The following is a 19,063-nucleotide window of genomic DNA, read 5'->3' as shown; positions in this document are numbered from 1 at the left end:
GATTCTGTTTCTGTTTGATAGATAAGTTCATTTGTGTCATATTTTAGATTCCACATATAAGTGATATCATATGGTATTTGTCTCTCTGACTTACTTCACTTAGGATGATAATCTCTAGTTGCATTGTAATTGTTACTTGTGATAGGGGTTTTACTCATTTCTTTTGAAAAACACGTTTTATCATGAAAATATTCAAATATACACAACAATGGGAAGAGTACTGGAAGGGACTCCCATAAAAACCATCACCCAGCTTCAGCATTTATCACGATCTTACCAAACTGTTTCATCTATCTTCTTTCCTTGCTCCCTCCCTCCCTGCTTCCCTCCCTCCCTTCTTCCCTCCCTTCCTTCTTTCTGTCCTTCTCTCTTCCTCCCCTCCCCACTCACTCTCCTCTTCTTGCTGTGCTGATTTAAAAGAAACTCAAGGCAACTTGTGTTTTCATCCCTGTATCTTTATGTGTCTCTGCACTTTCTAAAAAATACAGTCTTTTTTCCTACATAACCAGAGTGCCATCCAGGCGCCTGAATGGTAATAATAATCCCTTGGCGCCATCACCCAGTCGCTTGTATTCTGAATTCCCTGATTGCCTCAAAAATGACTTCTTACAGTTGGTTTCTTTAGGATATAAGTTTTTCTGTGTCTACGCTGATAAAATAAAAGGAAAACTTGAGGGGGTGGGCATTTGCATATCTAATCCCAGCCTTAGAAAGCGGAGCAGGAAATTAAAGACAGCCCTGGATATATACTACTGCTGGTGGTTGTATGTGGCAATAAAAGTGATTCAGTGTTTGCATTCACTGCCCTATCTCAGGACAGCATGGACCCTTTGGGTTTGTTCCAAATCATTTGCAGACTAAATCCCAGTCCAGACACTGGGACAGTGCATCCCTTTGCTGTAACCAGGTATTAAGGGTAAAATTGCATGATTTTCCTTTAAATTCTGCCAGAGATATTAGGCCATTATGAGCAGCAAGCTTGTAGAACCACCGCTGTTCGTGGCTCCATGTGGTGAAGCATGAACCAGGCGTCTCGCTAAGGATGTCTTTACCTTAGGCAGCCTGGGCTCAAGCCTCAAGGGCTGCTCCCTGCAGCCACATTCTCTGTGGGCATCCTTCAGAGGGAAACCTTACGTGACATTCTTGAGCCTTGCTAGGACTGGGAAAAGCTATTTGCTTTTTTAGTTATTTCTTTTTATTTTTTTGGCTGCATTGGGTCTTCGTTGCTTCGTGCGGGCTTTGTCTAGTTGTGGCGAGCAGAGGCTACCTTTCGTTGCAGTGCGCGGGCTTCTCATTGCGGTGGCTTCTCTTGTTGCGGAGCATGGGCTGTAGGCGCGCAGGCATCAGTAGTTGTGGCACGCAGGCTCAGTACTTGTGGCTCGCCGGCTCTAGAGCGCAGGCTCAGTCGTTGTGGCGCAGGGGCTTATTTTCTCCGCGGCATGTGGGATCTTCCTGGACCAGGGCTTGAACCCGTGACCCCTGCACTGGCAGGCAGATTCTTAACCACCGTGCCACCAGGGAAGCCCAAGCTATTTGCTTTTAGTCTACTCGATGGTAAAAGAAATGCAATGTGCTAATTCCTGTCAACACTCAGATTTTTCAAGTTCTAGCTCAATCCCCATCTCTTGGAGGAAGCCACAGTACTCTCATCTTCTGAGCTCTTACTGCTCTTGAAATGGGACCAATTCATTGGATCCCTATCACACATTGCTTGCATTGCGAGTCAGTCTTAAATGTATGGAAGCATGAATGGTGTATGTATGTGTGTGTGTGTGTGTCCATGGGCGAATGTAATATGTATGTATACGTATGTGTATTTTGTGACTTCTCAGTTACGGTGTAATCTGGCACTTGACACACTTCTTAGCATTCCCCATGCAGTACCCCAGAGCAGTGCTGTGTACGTAGCAGGCATTCAGTAAGGACTTGTTGATTGGTTGAAAGTGAATATAGAAGAAGGGTGGATGGCCTTGACTAAGGCCAGTGAGCCTGGGGACTTTTACTAGCTGAGCTTGTCCAGTGTTGGCTCCATTCTCTTATTTTCCTCCCAGCCCATCTGGCAGTCCTGAGCGACAGACTCTGAGGTAGCAAAGATCTTCCCAGAAAGGCTCTAGCACTTAGCTGGTGGCCTTCCATGGGGGTGGAGAAACAGATCAGCAACGTGCTCTCCTCTGTGTCTGAAGCACTGTGTGTGGAGCTGCCCTGGAAGTCTGAATTGCAAAGGCTCTTCTCTCCTGTTTCTCTCTCCTTCTTCGTAGTTATCATCCTTTTCCTCCCTATCATTAGTGTGTGTATGTGTCTGTGTGTGTGTATAATTTTTTAATTCATTGTCCATGTACTATAAATGAGGGCCAAAGAAAGACATAAGCAAGTCATGGAGAGAAAGAAAATACATGAGTTAAAGTCACATATATTCTGGAACAAGACAAATGCCACAGGTGAGTAACAAAGCAATAATATGGGAGTTCAAAGAAGGTAGATGTTACTTTCAATACAAATCTGGAAGCATACTTGAAGAAGTGGACTTAAAGATGACTCAGGTGTGCGTGGGAGTTCTTCTTTGCCTTCCCCAAAGAAACACTCAAGAACAAAAGTAACAGATTATCATTGTAATTTACATGGAGATGATGAAGAAAGCAAAACTAAAACAAATTAAACTGAACTATAACCTTGTCTAACATGCAAGGGTGATAATGAAAACTACCTTTTCAGTTTCTTATCCTATAATTTCTTTTACAAGTACTATATTCCACATACTGTAGATAGTGTGCAGAGTCCTGCTCTTTGTGTAATTTGAATTCATGCTAGATTATCTTGGCACTCAAAGGTTTAATTTCTAGGACACCAAAACTTCACAGACAGTAACTATACCCACCACTTAGCTCAATAGCTGATGGCGTGCAGGGGCAAAGCCTTTGTAGCCTGGTTTCCCAGGCCCTGGGCAGCAATTACATAAATGTTGATGCAAATGAATATGAAGAAGGCATACAGACAATGAACTTAAAATGTTTGTACACCTTTTAAGGACCTATTCTTTTTTTTTTTTGCCTTGTACACTTTTTTTTAACGTTTTTATTGGAGTATAATTGCTTTACAATGGTGTGTTAGTTTCTGCTTTATGACGAAGCGAATCAGTTATACATATACATATATCCCCATATCTCCTCCCTCTCGCATCTCCCTCCCTCCCACCCTCCCTACCCCACCCCTCCAGGCAGTCACAAAGCACCGAGCTGATCTCCCTGTGCTATGCGGCTGCTTCGCACTAGCTATCTATTTTACATTTGGTAGTGTGTATATGTCCATGCCACTCTCTCACTTTGTCCCAGCTTACCCTTCCCCCTCCCCATATCCTCAAGTCCATTCTCTAGTAGGTCTGTGTCTTTAGTCCCGTAAGAACCTATGCTTGAGGAATTGACTTCATATGTGCTTGAGTAGATGGATAGAGATCCATAATCAAATATATGTATATAGGTATAGTTTACACAAAGGTGTATACATATATATACAAACAGATATACATATGTGTGTGTATATATATACATATATGTGTGTGTGTATATATATATACATATATCTATATATATCTTTGTTTAGACTCTACCTATATATATATCACTTACTGTAACCAAAGATGGGTTTTTCAAAATGGGGACCGTTCCCCTCAGTATGATTTTAAAAGGCACCCACTTTTTCCTATGCTCAACTTCCCCCATAACTAAGGTGACACCTGCCCAATGAGTAGGGATTAGTGGCAGCTGGAGCTGACGGTCAGTTGTCAGGACGCAGACCTCCCAGGCACAGTAATAACAGCAGGGACAGAGTGCAGTTGGTCAGCTCCACCTGCGTGTAAGAGTGGGGGAAATAATAGAAAAGGTGGGAGGGGAGAGACAAAGCCATATGCCAATCCAGAGCCTGGCACATAGTCGGTGCTCGCTCTTGGGGGGGAGGGCGGCTGAAGGGAGCGCCTTCAGCTACATATCCTAAGATACTTTAGCAAGAAGGAAATCGCTTCTCCTGATGCACTTTCAAATCTTCAAGGCACCGAGAGCTCCCTGCTGCGATTTTTCATGTCTGACATGAAATGCTCAATATACTAATCAATCTCTTTTTCTCTCTGCTTGAAGGCTTGGTTTAGGAGTAGAAGGGCCAAGTGTCGGAGACATCAGAGGGCAGTAATGCTCAGAAACGTGCCCCACGTGCCCCCGGTCCTCCCTGCTGTCGTCAGCGTGTGTCGACCCTGCAGTGCCATTCTGCTTCAGGAGCTGGATTGGGTCCACGTTTTTCTGGAGCAAGTGCCGCTGGAGCTGCCTCTGCTGCCCGTGCCGCTCATGCCACCCAACCTGCCCGTGCCACCCATGCCGCCCATGCCGCCCGTCCCACCCATGCCCCCCATGCCACCCAACCTGCCTGTGCCGCCTGAGCCACCCATGCCACCCATGCCACCTAACCTGCCCGTGCCACCCGTGCCACCTGAGCCACCTGTGCCACCCTTGCCACCCTTTCCTCCTATGCTGTTGCCACCTCCACCCTGTCATCTTCCACACGTGCTTCACTGTTGGTGCCCTCATGTGGCATCGCGTCGTTCCTTTCCATTGGAGATCCTTCAGCTGCCCCGACTTTCTATTGAATTGTGTCTGTGACGGTTTTTTCCAAAGGGCCTTTGAGCCAGTTTCAAATTCTGCATACCTCACCACCAAGAGCAGTTCCCCAAATGCCTGCAAAGTATATTAAATAGAAGTAGAGACCTTGACCCACTGTTTTAGGGCATGTTTTGTATTTTCAATAAAGTTGTGAGTCCTCTGCATATTTGTTCTCTGTGTCACATGGGGTTAGTAAATTTGATGGAAATGGCTAAGCCAACTCCATTCAGACCGAATGCCCAGGAGGCCTCCTTTCATGCAGTAACAGCCCTGAGTCACCATCATAGGCCATGCACATCTCAGAAGTTTGCCAGGTGCCCGTGAGGGGTTTACACAGACCCACCTGTTCTCTTCCACCCTCTCCCCCAGCACCCATGCTCCCCGCATGCTGCCCCATCGGGACCACCTAGATGTGCAAGACGGGTGGTGTGAGTCTCGAATGGGAGAACAGTGTGTTTCAAAGCAGGCCTGAGGCCCATTCATGGTGACCAGCTCAGGTACAAGGAGGACTCCAAGGGACACTTCTGCAGTGACTACTCATAGGGCTCTATGGAGGAGAGGGAGCGGGGCACCGTCGGCTTCTCTCCCAGTTCTGTTCACCGCCTTCCCTGTTGTGGAGGGCACCTGGGGACAGAAACCACGCTAGCGGAGGGGGAGGGGCCTACCTCTGCGAAGGTAACACAAGAGGAGACTGTCCAGGCCTGCATGCGGCTCTTCTCACCCCCTCTCCCCCACCCCCAGATGCGGAAAGCATATCATAGCTCCTTCCGCAGCTCAGAGCTGACGGATGATGTGGCCTTCAAGTGTATTTTGTCACCTTCAACATCCTTGGGAGAACTCTGGTTCCAGCTAATTCAACACTGAAAGGGAGCCTCTTGGGTGAGTGTTGCCTGAAGCCAGGAGGTGGTGGTCCCTGAGCACTGATCCAGGATAATCACTTTATTTAAAAGAAGCAGGTAGGGCTTCCTTGGTGACGCAGTGGTTAAGAGTCTGCCTGTGGGAAGATCCCACATGCCGCGGAGCAACTAAGCCCGTGCGCCACAACTACTGAGCCTGTGTGCCACAACTACTGAAGGCCGCACACCTAGAGCCCGTGCTCCACCACAAGAGAAGCCACTGCAAAGAGAAGCGCCGCAACTACAGAAAGCCCGTGCAAGCCACAAAGACCCAACACAGCCAATAATAAAATAAATTCATTTTAAAAATAAAAATAAATAAAAGCAGCAGGTATGGGAACATATGTATATGAAAAACGGATTCACTTTGTTATAAAGCAGAAACTAACACACCATTGTAAGGCAATTATACTCCAATAAAGATGTTAAAAAAATAAAAATGAAAAATAAAATAAGAGCAGCAGGTAGACCTTATGTTTGTTCACGGGGCCTTCTTCAAATGGAACTGCCAGGTAGAAAACACACACGGACACACACAGATACTACACAGGTGTGCACCCTATAGCACATGTCTGTGATAGAAGCACAAACATACCCAGAAAATACCCGGAACACAAGCAGAATTGGCTTGTGTTATTAAAATAACCCTTCTGAAATGTATCTAGTGGCCTGTTGTCCTTGCCTTCGGTTATTTCAAGTTCGATGCTGAGAAAGAACGTGTGTCCTTGTAGCTGACTTTGGGACCTGCTGGGTGGGAAGACTTGCCGTGTTGCCTTCAGATGTTGTCTCTTTACCTGATGCTTCAGATGCTTTAGCAGCCTTTTCAAGCTGTCCCTCACTCTGGGCTGCCTTTTCTAAGTCCTTGGGATAGTTAAGCTGGTATTCCAGATAGCTTATGTTCCTGGTCTGTTGATCCAGGAACGTTTTCATGAAGCGTGAGAGTTTGGTTTCTGTATTTTTAGAAGCCGAGGCCTTCAGGTGTTGCAGGAGGTTGTTTAATGCGTTCTCCAACTGCAGAGCAGACTCTACGGCTTGTTTGCCAGTTCCCTTGTGTTGTGTGGCCATTTTAACAATATTATAAGTGTCTGCTTATTTAGGCTATATTTACACCAGTTGGATAGGTACCTTTGAGCTAACGGGTCCCGGTCTGCTGTGAAGAAGTAAACAATATAGAAGCAATATACAGAGTTTATCTTTGGCTCACTTGTATTACACCATAAAGAATCATGTAACATTATGCTCTATCTAGAAATAGATTATAGCTAGTTAGGAGAAATGATAGTATCATTTTAATTCCTAACAGTAACCATCCGTTATAGGTACTTGTTTGATGATTAAATCATGAGTACAAGCAGCCACCTGTCCAAATCTGTTTTGGCTCCTTACAAAGTGATAGCTTAGATTTGTTTGTGGCCCACTATCTACAAAGTGTATTTGAGAAGCTGAATTAGCTTTTTTTATTACATAATTAATTCATCAGTACATCTTATTTCAAAAGTTTGATAATACACAGAAAAACCCCAAAGTTCCACTTCTCCAAACCCCAACACCCAGAAGAGGCAGAGGCAAGCCTGCAATCCTACCCTTGGTTTTTCTGCTCCCCTACTGATTTAAGCAAGTGAGTGTTTTGGTTTGGTTTCGTTTTCTGGCCACACCATGCAGCTTGCGGGATCTTAGTTTCCCGACCAGGGATTGATCCAGGGCCCCTGGCAGTGAAAGCGCCGAGTCCTAACCACTGGACCGCCAGGGAATTCCCAGCAAATGGCTTTAAACACCTGAGACTCAACTTCCTCATCTGTGGAACGAGAAAAATAGTTTCTGTCGCATGTTGGCTATTTTATAAAAAGGACTTGACTTTATTGTTCTCTGACTCACTGAAGGTACTTTATATAATGATCCAGATGATTATCGCTTGACCCTAGTCTCCTGGGTGTAGGGTACAGTTCTTTCATTTAAAGTGGTATGTTATCAGAAAATGAAAAATTATACATCCATATTATTCTTTTAACATTAGTGATTATAAAATCAAGTCCAGTTTATTGATCTAGTAAGAGAAATCTGAGATTTGAAAGCACTTTCTTCTCTTCCTTTTAGAATGATTTGGCTTGGTTTGCTTTTAAACTCAAATATTTTATTAGACTTTTTACATGTATATTTTGTAACTTTGTAAATCCCCAGGGCCCCATTCAGTTCTTTTGTCACCTATAAATCTTAACATATAATGGCACATAGAGAAAAAAAGAATGAGGTACTAACACCTCCTACAGTGTGGGTGAACCTCAAAAGCATTATGCCAAGTGAAAGAAGCTGGCAGCAAAGGTCACATATTGTATGATTCCACGAGTATTAAATATCCAGAGTGGGCAAATCCAGAGACAGAAAGCAGATTAGTGGTTGCCAGGGGCTGGAGGAGGGAGGACTGGGGAATGACTGCTGAATAAATAGGGGTGTCATTTTGGGGTGATGAATACGTTTGTCTGCTTTTATGTGGCTGCACCAGGTCTTAGTTGCGGCATGCGGGATCTTTGCTGCCGCGTGTAGGATCTTTAATTGGGGCATGTGGGATCTAGTTCCCTGACCAGAGATTGAACCCAGGCCCCCTGCATTAGAGTGCAGAGGCTTAACCGCTGGACCACCAGGGAAGTCCCGATGAATATGTTTTGAAACTAGATGGTGGTGATGGTGGCAGAACATTGTGAATGTTCTAAATGCCACTGAACCATACACTTTAAAATGGGTAATTATATATTATTTGAATTTTACCACAATTTTAAAAAATGATATAAGAGGAAAATAATTGTTGTGGATAGACTGTGATAAAGGGTATGAGTGGAATAAGACGTGGGACAAGGCGTCAATTTGACTGTCCTAAGCCTCTTTTAGGTATTGGTGTTCCCCTAACCCAATCCCACTCTCATTAAATCTTAGTTTTGTTTGCTTGTTTGGGCACCTCTTGTTGTCCTCTTGGATGCACCTGGTGATAGCAGAACAAATATTGAGAAGAAAAGCCTTCAGGTATAAAGGGGCTACATCTAAAATTAGGTAATTAGTCCTTTTATATTTTTAATTCTTTCAGAAATTTGTGTCAACTTTTGAATTGTGAGATGCTTGATGATATTTTTATCTATGGAAAAATGAGATCTAATGCCCAGAGTTCAAGGTCAGGTAAGAGCTTAAAACCATATGCTACATTTGGACTTACGTTTTTATACTGAAATTAATGCAGATGATGCAAGTAAGACTTTAAATGGGCACAAAAAATGTGACCTATGTCATGGCAGCATTCCATCTGAGGTCTCACAGTAGTTAAATCCCTTAGGATAGTCATGAGACAATCAAAGCCAGAGGACCAATGAAGCCAGTTGTTACAATTCAAAATAGCCAGTTTGCGAGAAATTAGAAGTTTTTGAACAGAGTTAGAAAATATAAAGAGGAACAAAACAGAGATGAAGACTATAATAACTGAAATGAAAAATACACTAGAAGAAATCAACAGTCTACCCTGTCTTTACATTCCAGATCAGTGAATGCAAAGACAGGGTAGTGGAAATCACTGAAGTTGAACAGAACAAAGAAAAAAGAATAAAAATAAATGAGGACAGTTTAAGAGATGTCCAGCATACTAATATTCACATTATAGGAGTCACAGACGGAAAAGAGAGAGAAAGAAAGGGGCAGAGAACATATCTGAAGACATAATAGCAGAAAACATCCCTAACCTGGGAAAGGAAACACACATCTAGGTCCAGAGAGCACATAGAGTCCCAAACAGGATCAACCCAAACAGGACCACAGCAAGACACATTGTCATAAAAATGGCAAAACTTAAAGATAAAGAGAGAATACTGGGGACTTCCCTGGTGGTCCAGTGGTAAAGAATCTGCCTTTCAACGCAGGGAACTTGGGTTCAAAACAAGTGAATAAACATTACAAAACAGAAACAAAGTCACAGATACAGAGAACAAACATGTGGTTGCCAGACGAGGAAGCGGGTGGAAGAAGGAAAGAAATAGGTGAGGGAAATTAAGAGGTACAAATTTCCACTTGCAAAATAAATGAGTCACAGGTATGAAATGTACAGTGTGGGGAATATAATCAATACCTATGTGATATCTCTGGTGACATATCATAACTAGACTTATCGTGGAAATCATTTTGAAATAGATAGAAATACCCACTCACTATGTAATAGGAACTAACTGAGTGTTGTAGGTCAATTATACTTCAAAAAGAAACACACAAACTCATAGAAAAAGAGATCTGATTTGTGGTGGGGTGGGGAACGGATGAAGGCAGTCAAATGACACAAACTTCCAGTTATAAGCCAAATAAGTACTGGGGATGTAATGCACAACACGATAAATATAATTAACACAACTGTATGTTACATATGAGAGTTAAGAGAGTAAATCATGAGAGTTCTCATCACACACAAAAGTTTTTTTCTATTTATTTATGTATCTATATGAGATGATAGATGTTCACTAAACTTGTGCTAATAATCTCGTGATGTATGTAAGTCAAAACATTATACTGTACACCTTAAACTTTTAGTGTTGTATGTCAATTCTATCTCAATAAAACTGGGGGGAGGAAGGAAATGCTACATTTCTTTACGAGGTAGTCCAAAATAAAGGTGTCATTATCCCACCCAAATAAAATAAATAAATGAAAATAGCCAGTTTCCCTCTAGCACCTGACTATTAAAATGCACAAAGGAAAAGAATAGCAAGACCTCCATCAAGGAACATACCAAGAGGCAGTTTCAAAACTTGCCATTTGCACAGAAGTGTCCTGGAGTCACGAGGGAAGATGGTGCCCAGGACAGCTCTTGAGAGTGACACCTTCAGCAGGAGCTGTAGGATTGGTTTCGGGAGCCTGGGCTGAAGCCTCGACAGCTGATGGCTGAGGCCATTCACGTCTCGGGACTGAGGTTAGAATGGGAGCGAGAGTGGTGGCTAAGCGTGGAGCCTGCGGCTTTGCTGGGCTTGGGGAACTGCAAAGAAAGGCTGTGTTTTCTCCATCTGGAGGCACGATGCTGAAACCATCGCTACTGCGTAAGAAGGAGGCGATTCCGATCTCAGAGAAGATCTCAGGTGTCCAGGTTCCAAGAACCCTCTGCAGTGCTACCGCCCAAACCTGACTAGCCGTGGAAACGGTTTTTGGTCCGTCAGCAAAACTCTTCCTCAGGCTGGGGTCGTCCTACCAACAAGAAGGGTTGTGTGTGCCTGTGTAAATAAACTGACGATGCAGCATGGACACGGCTTCAGTTCCGCATGAGCCCCTCTCCGTCCCCAAGACCAGAGTGGACAAGGACACACGTTCTTTCCCAGCATCGAACCTGAAATAACCGAAGGCAAGGACAACAGGCCACCAGATACATTTCGGAAGGGTTATTTTAATAACACAAGCCAATTCTGCTTGTGTTCCGGGTATTTTCTGGGTATGTTTGTGCTTCTATCACAGACATGTGCTATAGGGTGCACACCTGTGTAGTATCTGTGTGTGTGCGTGTGTGTTTTCTACCTGGAAGTACCATTGGAAGAAGCCCCATGAACAAAGGTAAGGTGTGCCTGTTGCTTTCATTTTATTTATTTATTTCCTTTTTTTTAACATATTTATTGGAGTATAACTGCTTTACAATGGTGTGTTAGTTTCTGCTTCATAACAAAGTGAATCCGTTTTTCATATACATATGTTCCCATACCTGCTGCTTTTATTTATTTTTATTTTTAAAATGAATTTATTTTATTATTGGCTGTGTTGGGTCTTTGTGGCTTGCACGGGCTTTCTGTAGTTGCGGCGCTTCTCATTGCAGTGGCTTCTCTTGTGGTGGAGCACGGGCTCTAGGTGTGCGGCCTTCAGTAGTTGTGGCACACAGGCTCAGTAGTTGTGGCGCACGGGCTTAGTTGCTCCGCGGCATGTGGGACCTTCCCGCAGGCAGACTCTTAACCACTGCATCACCAAGGAAGCCCTACCTGCTTCTTTTAAATAAAGTGATTATCCTGGATCAGTGCTCAGGGACCACCACCTCCTGGCTTCAGGCAACACTCACCCAAGAGGTTCCCTTTCAGTGTTGAATTAGCTGGAACCAGAGTTCTCCCAAGGATGTTGAAGGTGACAAAATACACTTGAAGGCCACATCATCCGTCAGCTCTGAGCTGCGGAAGGAGCTATGATATGCTTTCCGCATCTGGGGGTGGGGGAGAGGGGGTGAGAAGAGCCGCATGCGGGCCTGGACAGTCTCCTCTTGTGTTACCTTCGCAGAGGTAGGCCCCTCCCCCTCCGCTAGCGTGGTTTCTGTCCCCAGGTGCCCTCCACAACAGGGAAGGCGGTGAACAGAACTGGGAGAGAAGCCGACGGTGCCCCGCTCCCTCTCCTCCATAGAGCCCTATGAGTAGTCACTGCAGAAGTGTCCCTTGAGGTCCTCCTTGTACCTGAGCTGGTCACCATGAATGGGCCTCAGGCCTGCTTTGAAACACACTGTTCTCCCATTCGAGACTCACACCACCCGTCTTGCACATCTAGGTGGTCCCGATGGGGCAGCGTGCGGGGAGCATGGGTGCTGGGGGAGAGGGTGGAAGAGAACAGGTGGGTCTGTGTAAACCCCTCACGGGCACCTGGCAAACTTCTGAGATGTGCATGGCCTATGATGGTGACTCAGGGCTGTTACTGCATGAAAGGAGGCCTCCTGGGCATTCGGTCTGAATGGAGTTGGCTTAGCCGTTTCCATCAAATTTACTAACCCCATGTGACACAGAGAACAAATATGCAGAGGACTCACAACTTTATTGAAAATACAAAACATGCCCTAAAACAGTGGGTCAAGGCCTCTACTTTTATTTAATATACTTTGCAGGCATTTGGGGAACTGCTCTTGGTGGTGAGGTATGCAGAATTTGAAACTGGCTCAAAGGCCCTTTGGAAAAAACCGTCACAGACACAATTCAATAGAAAGTCGGGGCAGCTGAAGGATCTCCAATGGAAAGGAACGACGCGATGCCACATGAGGGCACCAACAGTGAAGCACGTGTGGAAGATGACAGGGCGGAGGCGGCAACAGCATAGGAGGAAAGGGTGGCAAGGGTGGCACAGGTGGCTCAGGTGGCACGGGTGGCACGGGCAGGTTAGGTGGCACGGGCGGCATGGGTGGCTCAGGCGGCATGGGCAGGTTGGGTGGCATGGGGGGCATGGGTGGGATGGGCGGCATGGGCGGCATGGGTGGCACGGGCAGGTTGGGTGGCATGAGCGGCACGGGCAGCAGAGGCAGCTCCAGCGGCACTTGCTCCAGAAAAACGTGGACCCAATCCAGCTCCTGAAGCAGAATGGCACTGCAGGGTCGACACACGCTGACGACAGCAGGGAGGACCGGGGGCACGTGGGGCACGTTTCTGAGCATTACTGCCCTCTGATGTCTCCGACACTTGGCCCTTCTACTCCTAAACCAAACCTTCAAGCAGAGAGAAGAAGGGATTGATTAGTATATTGAGCATTTCATGTCAGACATGAAAAATCGCAGCAGGGAGCTCTCGGTGCCTTGAAGATTTGAAAGTGCATCAGGAGAAGCGATTTCCTTCTTGCTAAAGTATCTTAGGATATGTAGCTGAAGGCGCTCCCTTCAGCCGCCCTCCCCCCCAAGAGCGAGCACCGACTATGTGCCAGGCTCTGGATTGGCATATGGCTTTGTCTCTCCCCTCCCACCTTTTCTATTATTTCCCCCACTCTTACACGCAGGTGGAGCTGACCAACTGCACTCTGTCCCTGCTGTTATTACTGTGCCTGGGAGGTCTGCGTCCTGACAACTGACCGTCAGCTCCAGCTGCCACTAATCCCTACTCATTGGGCAGGTGTCACCTTAGTTATGGGGGAAGTTGAGCATAGGAAAAAGTGGGTGCCTTTTAAAATCATACTGAGGGGAACGGTCCCCATTTTGAAAAACCCATCTTTGGTTACAGTAAATAATCAATAGGAGTGGGTTGGATTTTTAAACAAAAGCTTTCCCCAAGGATGACTAAAAAGGGTCATTCATCCTCTGGAGCCTTGGGATGGTTATAAAGAAGGAGATGGTATTGTGAGGGAGGTTTGGTCATGGGGGGCCCAAGGACTTTGTGGCTTGTCTTGCTGGACACCGGCGGAACTGAAGCCTTGGACACTGCCTTAATATTAGACTATAGGGGTAACGAATGCTCAGACGAACTCAGCCCAAATTTACTAAAACTCTTAAAATCTTTGCCCAGACAAGAGTTTGGGGGAAAAGAGGCATACCATTGTCACCTCTGTCAATTCTGCACTCTCCAACCTGCCCCACCCTCCAAACCTTCCTGGGCTCAGGACCAGGTCAGCTCACTCCACTCTGGCTACAGTTGCAGGGCCTTGGAGCAGAGCCTCTGGTGCCCAGCAAGGTTGCGCCCTCTAGGAGCTGCTAATCAACCAGGAGATCCCCATCCTGTCCCTTATGCTTAAGTCAAGAGGGTGCAACCTGCATTTTAGGAAGACAGCCGACAACCACGTGAGTGAGGGGTCACAAAACGGCTCCCCCCTAAATATCTGCCAACTATTAACAACTGAAAGTAAAACCTGTCCTGTGGACTCCACTGCTCCCTCAGCATCTCAGTTAATGGAATTGTGCCATATTTAGTATTTTTGGATGTTTCCACTCGGCAAATTTTACATGAGACCAAGGGCCTCCTCTCTCTGTCGCCCCATCTTCCCTCTCCCATCTTAGTATTTGGGTCCTTCTGCTGCATGAATATGTAGTCGAGAAAAGCCAGTGTAATAGAGCTCATTTTGGGGGGTTCGAGTGTACCAATGGTCAAATCTGCATAAATATAAGCAATGTGCAAAGCTGGCTATGTGAGGTTCAGGCTGACACTACTTCCATATTTCCAATACTGGTTTCATAAAACAGCTCCTACTGTCCTTGCAAACCAAGGGAGGGTGTCCATTAAATGTTTCTTTGGGATGCTCATGCTGTAGAGTTTGGAAACAGATGAAAACATTCTCCCGTCTTCTTCATTTGTTTCTTGTTGCTCCTTTTCCCTTCAGAACTCCATTAAGAGACCACTACGTAAACCCAGGAGAAGCAAGCCACCAAAACTTCAGTTTCTCTTTTCCTCTGAGCTTGCTTTGCCTGCTTGAGAAAGCAGAGGCCTGCGCCTCCCAAGCCCTGGCCAGACCTGACTGTGAGCCCAGCCCGTGGCCTTAGGCCGCCAGCACTGCTTTCCAGACCCCACCACCAGCTCTGCAGCCCGTGTCCATCACACACGCTCTCTGCAGCAAAGCTAGTGAACCCGTCCTGATTCTTCTGTTTCTCTCTTTCTTTTCTTCTTCTTTCCCCCCACAAATACTCCTTGGATTTAACTTAGGCTTTTCTATAGTCTCAAATAATCACTCCTGATCCTTTGACTCACAAACTAGTCATCACTGGAAGAGCATATGTATTTCACCTTACCACAGGTAAGAATCCTGCCTGAACTAAGAGTCATCCTCCACTGCCAACAAATTCCACACACCCCATCTCTTCGTAACAGTACCACGAAAAGGAAGAAAAGCCTCAGGTGTCAGAAATTCCTCAAGAGACTATTCATGAATGCATTCGGTAGTCTCAAAACTTTGAACGTGTGAGGAATCCTCACGGCGTACGTTCCACTCTGTATAACTCTTGCCTAACTTCCACCTTTCTCAGGTCGGTGGAACTTTGTTTGAAATTGTTGTTTTAGTTTGTTTTGTTCTTTAGACATATGTCAAAGGTTGCAACTCGCCCTCCCACCTCCACTATAATGCAAAACCTACTATGTTAGCAACGCTTTCAGGCTGGCATAGCAAAGAATTCCAGAAAATGAGGATTTAGGGCTGCCACTCTCTCCACTACTTTACCAAACACTTAGAAACTCCAGCAGGAGAGGGCCTCTCTCCCATGGGGCTGTGTGTGTCGGGGGGAGGGGACCTCTTCTCCTCAGCCCTTGGGCTGGAAGCGCAGATCAGCCCTGGGGGATCCCTGTCGGGGCTGCCATGAGCTGGGCACCCTTGTTTTCCTACCTCAGACGTTTGTAGTTGCTGGGAGCCCCTACTTGGTCTACACCAGGCTGGGCCTTACGTGGCAGCACTGGGCACGGGGCCTCTGGCTTTCTTTCCCAGGACACTGCCAGGCTCTCATGGGCTGATCCTGGCCTAGGCTGTCCCCAGGCAAGGACGTATGCACCCCCAACAAGTGACCACCTACTGTACAGACACCCGCCAGTGAGGGGGCCTCTCACCTCCTGCCCTCCTAGACGCACCTGCTTGTTCCCAGCGGATGTCACCTGGAACGGGGTCCAGGCACGGAGGCTGTTGTACAAGGGCTTCTGAGGCCACCTCAGTTGGGGGGAAGCTCACCGTTTTCCCCGCCTGGACTGACCTGGGCGCCAGCCAGGCCGCTCCAGCCCTCAGCCCCCAGCTGTGTCTCCTGCACAGGGTCCCGTGCAGGATTGTGAGGCGGGGGTGGCGAGGAAGAGCCCTGAGTGGGTGCTGGAGAAGAAGGGCACCCCGGGCGTCAGGGCAAGGAAGCCAGACCTGCCCCTCAGCACACTGGCAGCAGCTCAAGCCCTGCCCTAGGCAGCGAGCTGCCTCCAGTGGGACAGCTCGGGGACCCAAAGCCTATGAGCTGTGCCACCCAGCCCGGGCCCTCGCCTCTGGAAAGTGTTCGACATTCAAGTGCCTCCTTCATCCGCTGACAAAATGGTGTTTTACAAAAGTTCTAAAAGATTCTAAAGTCCTAAAAGTATTTTCTTCGCTAACCAAAGTTCTGAGAGCATCTTATTTTGTTCTGAAAGCAAGAAACCACTCTCTGTGGAAAAGATAACAAAAGAACAGCTGCGGGAGGAGCAGACTTGGACTCTACGCTCTCCCCTCCGCATCAGCGTCAGCGTAACGAAACATACATCAGTTGCTCGTCTGTTGTGTTCTGAGTGTGAATTATCCCCTCACTCCGATGCCTAAGTATTCATATATTCACTCCTTATGCAAAGCATTTATGCCTGGTTTTAAATAATTTAATATAGTTGGGCTCCTCGGTGCATTAATTTGAATAATTGCCACTTCAGACTTAACCTCAGTGTGACTCCACACAGAAGTGGTACCTAAAGGATGCCAGTGTTAGAAGGAATTGGACGTGTGTGTGTAGAATTCAGAGACATATAATATATAAGTTTATATAGGTAGAGTCTAAACAAAGAGATATATAGATATATGTATATATATATACACACACACATATATGTATATATATACACACACATATATATATCTGTTTGTATATATAGGTATACACCTTTGTGTAAACTATACCTATATACATATATTGGATTATGGATCTCTATCCATCTACTCAAGCACATATGAAGTCAATTCCTCAAGAATAGGTTCTTACGGGACTAAAGACGCAGACCTACTAGAGAATGGACTTGAGGATACGGGGAGGGGGAAGGGTAAGCTGGGACAAAGTGAGAGAGTGGCATGGACATATACACACTACCAAATGTAAAATAGATAGCTAGTGCGAAGCAGCCGCATAGCACAGGGAGATCAGCTCGGTGCTTTGTGACCGCCTGGAGGGGTGGGGTAGGGAGGGTGGGAGGGAGGGAGATGCGAGAGGGAGGAGATATGGGGATATATGTATATGTATAACTGATTCGCTTCGTCATAAAGCAGAAACTAACACACCATTGTAAAGCAATTATACTCCAATAAAAACGTTAAAAAAAGTGTACAAGGCAAAAAAAAAAAAAAAGAATAGGTCCTTAAAAGGTGTACAAACATTTTAAGTTCATTGTCTGTATGCCTTCTTCATATTCATTTGCATCAACATTTATGTAATTGCTGCCCAGGGCCTGGGAAACCAGGCTACAAAGGCTTTGCCCCTGCACGCCATCAGCTATTGAGCTAAGTGGTGGGTATAGTTACTGTCTGTGAAGTTTTGGTGTCCTAGAAATTAAACCTTTGAGTGCCAAGATAATCTAGCATGAATTCAAATTACACAAAGAGCAGGACTCTGCACACTATCTACAGTATGTGGAATATAGTACTTGTAAAAGAAATTATAGGATAAGAAACTGAAAAGGTAGTTTTCATTATCACCCTTGCATGTTAGACAAGGTTATAGTTCAGTTTAATTTGTTTTAGTTTTGCTTTCTTCATCATCTCCATGTAAATTACAATGATAATCTGTTACTTTTGTTCTTGAGTGTTTCTTTGGGGAAGGCAAAGAAGAACTCCCACGCACACCTGAGTCATCTTTAAGTCCACTTCTTCAAGTATGCTTCCAGATTTGTATTGAAAGTAACATCTACCTTCTTTGAACTCCCATATTATTGCTTTGTTACTCACCTGTGGCATTTGTCTTGTTCCAGAATATATGTGACTTTAACTCATGTATTTTCTTTCTCTCCATGACTTGCTTATGTCTTTCTTTGGCCCTCATTTATAGTACATGGACAATGAATTAAAAAATTATACACACACACAGACACATACACACACTAATGATAGGGAGGAAAAGGATGATAACTATGAAGAAGGAGAGAGAAACAGGAGAGAAGAGCCTTTGCAATTCAGACTTCCAGGGCAGCTCCACACACAGTGCTTCAGACACAAAGGAGAGCACGTTGCTGATCTGTTTCTCCACCCCCATGGAAGGCCACCAGCTAAGTGCTAGAGCCTTTCTGAGAAGATCTTTGCTACCTCAGAGTCTGTCGCTCAGGACTGCCAGATGGGCTGGGAGGAAAATAAGAGAATGGAGCCAACACTGGACAAGCTCAGCTAGTAAAAGTCCCCAGGCTCACTGGCCTTAGTCAAGGCCATCCACCCTTCTTCTATATTCACTTTCAACCAATCAACAAGTCCTTACTGAATGCCTGCTACGTACACAGCACTGCTCTGGGGTACTGCATGGGGAATGCTAAGAAGTGTGTCAAGTGCCAGATTACACCGTAACTGAGAAGTCACAAAATACACATACGTATACATACATATTACATTCGCCCATGGACACACACACACACACATACATACACCATTCATGCTTCCATACATTTAAGACTGACTCGCAATGCAAGCAATGTGTGATAGGGATCCAATGAATTGGTCCCATTTCAAGAGCAGTAAGAGCTCAGAAGATGAGAGTACTGTGGCTTCCTCCAAGAGATGGGGATTGAGCTAGAACTTGAAAAATCTGAGTGTTGACAGGAATCAGCACATTGCATTTCTTTTACCATCGAGTAGACTAAAAGCAAATAGCTTGGGCTTCCCTGGTGGCACGGTGGTTAAGAATCTGCCTGCCAGTGCAGGGGTCACGGGTTCAAGCCCTGGTCCAGGAAGATCCCACATGCCGCGGAGAAAATAAGCCCCTGCGCCACAACGACTGAGCCTGCGCTCTAGAGCCGGCGAGCCACAAGTACTGAGCCTGCGTGCCACAACTACTGATGCCTGCGCGCCTACAGCCCATGCTCCGCAACAAGAGAAGCCACCGCAATGAGAAGCCCGCGCACT

General features: G+C 45.8%; 1 non-coding gene across 1 annotated transcript; it reads left to right on the top strand.

Annotated features, from left to right (window-relative positions):
- Positions 1–15,443: 15,443 nt before the first annotated feature.
- LOC137217690 (small Cajal body-specific RNA 20) lies at positions 15,444–15,588 on the top strand. Its single transcript, XR_010940192.1, has one exon. It is a non-coding gene; the product is annotated as a small Cajal body-specific RNA 20 (non-coding RNA).
- Positions 15,589–19,063: the final 3,475 nt, after the last annotated feature.

The sequence above is a fragment of the Pseudorca crassidens genome, chromosome X, assembly GCF_039906515.1.
Source record: "Pseudorca crassidens isolate mPseCra1 chromosome X, mPseCra1.hap1, whole genome shotgun sequence".
Taxonomy (NCBI): domain Eukaryota; kingdom Metazoa; phylum Chordata; class Mammalia; order Artiodactyla; family Delphinidae; genus Pseudorca; species Pseudorca crassidens.
This window is presented reverse-complemented; position numbering and strand designations above follow the sequence as displayed.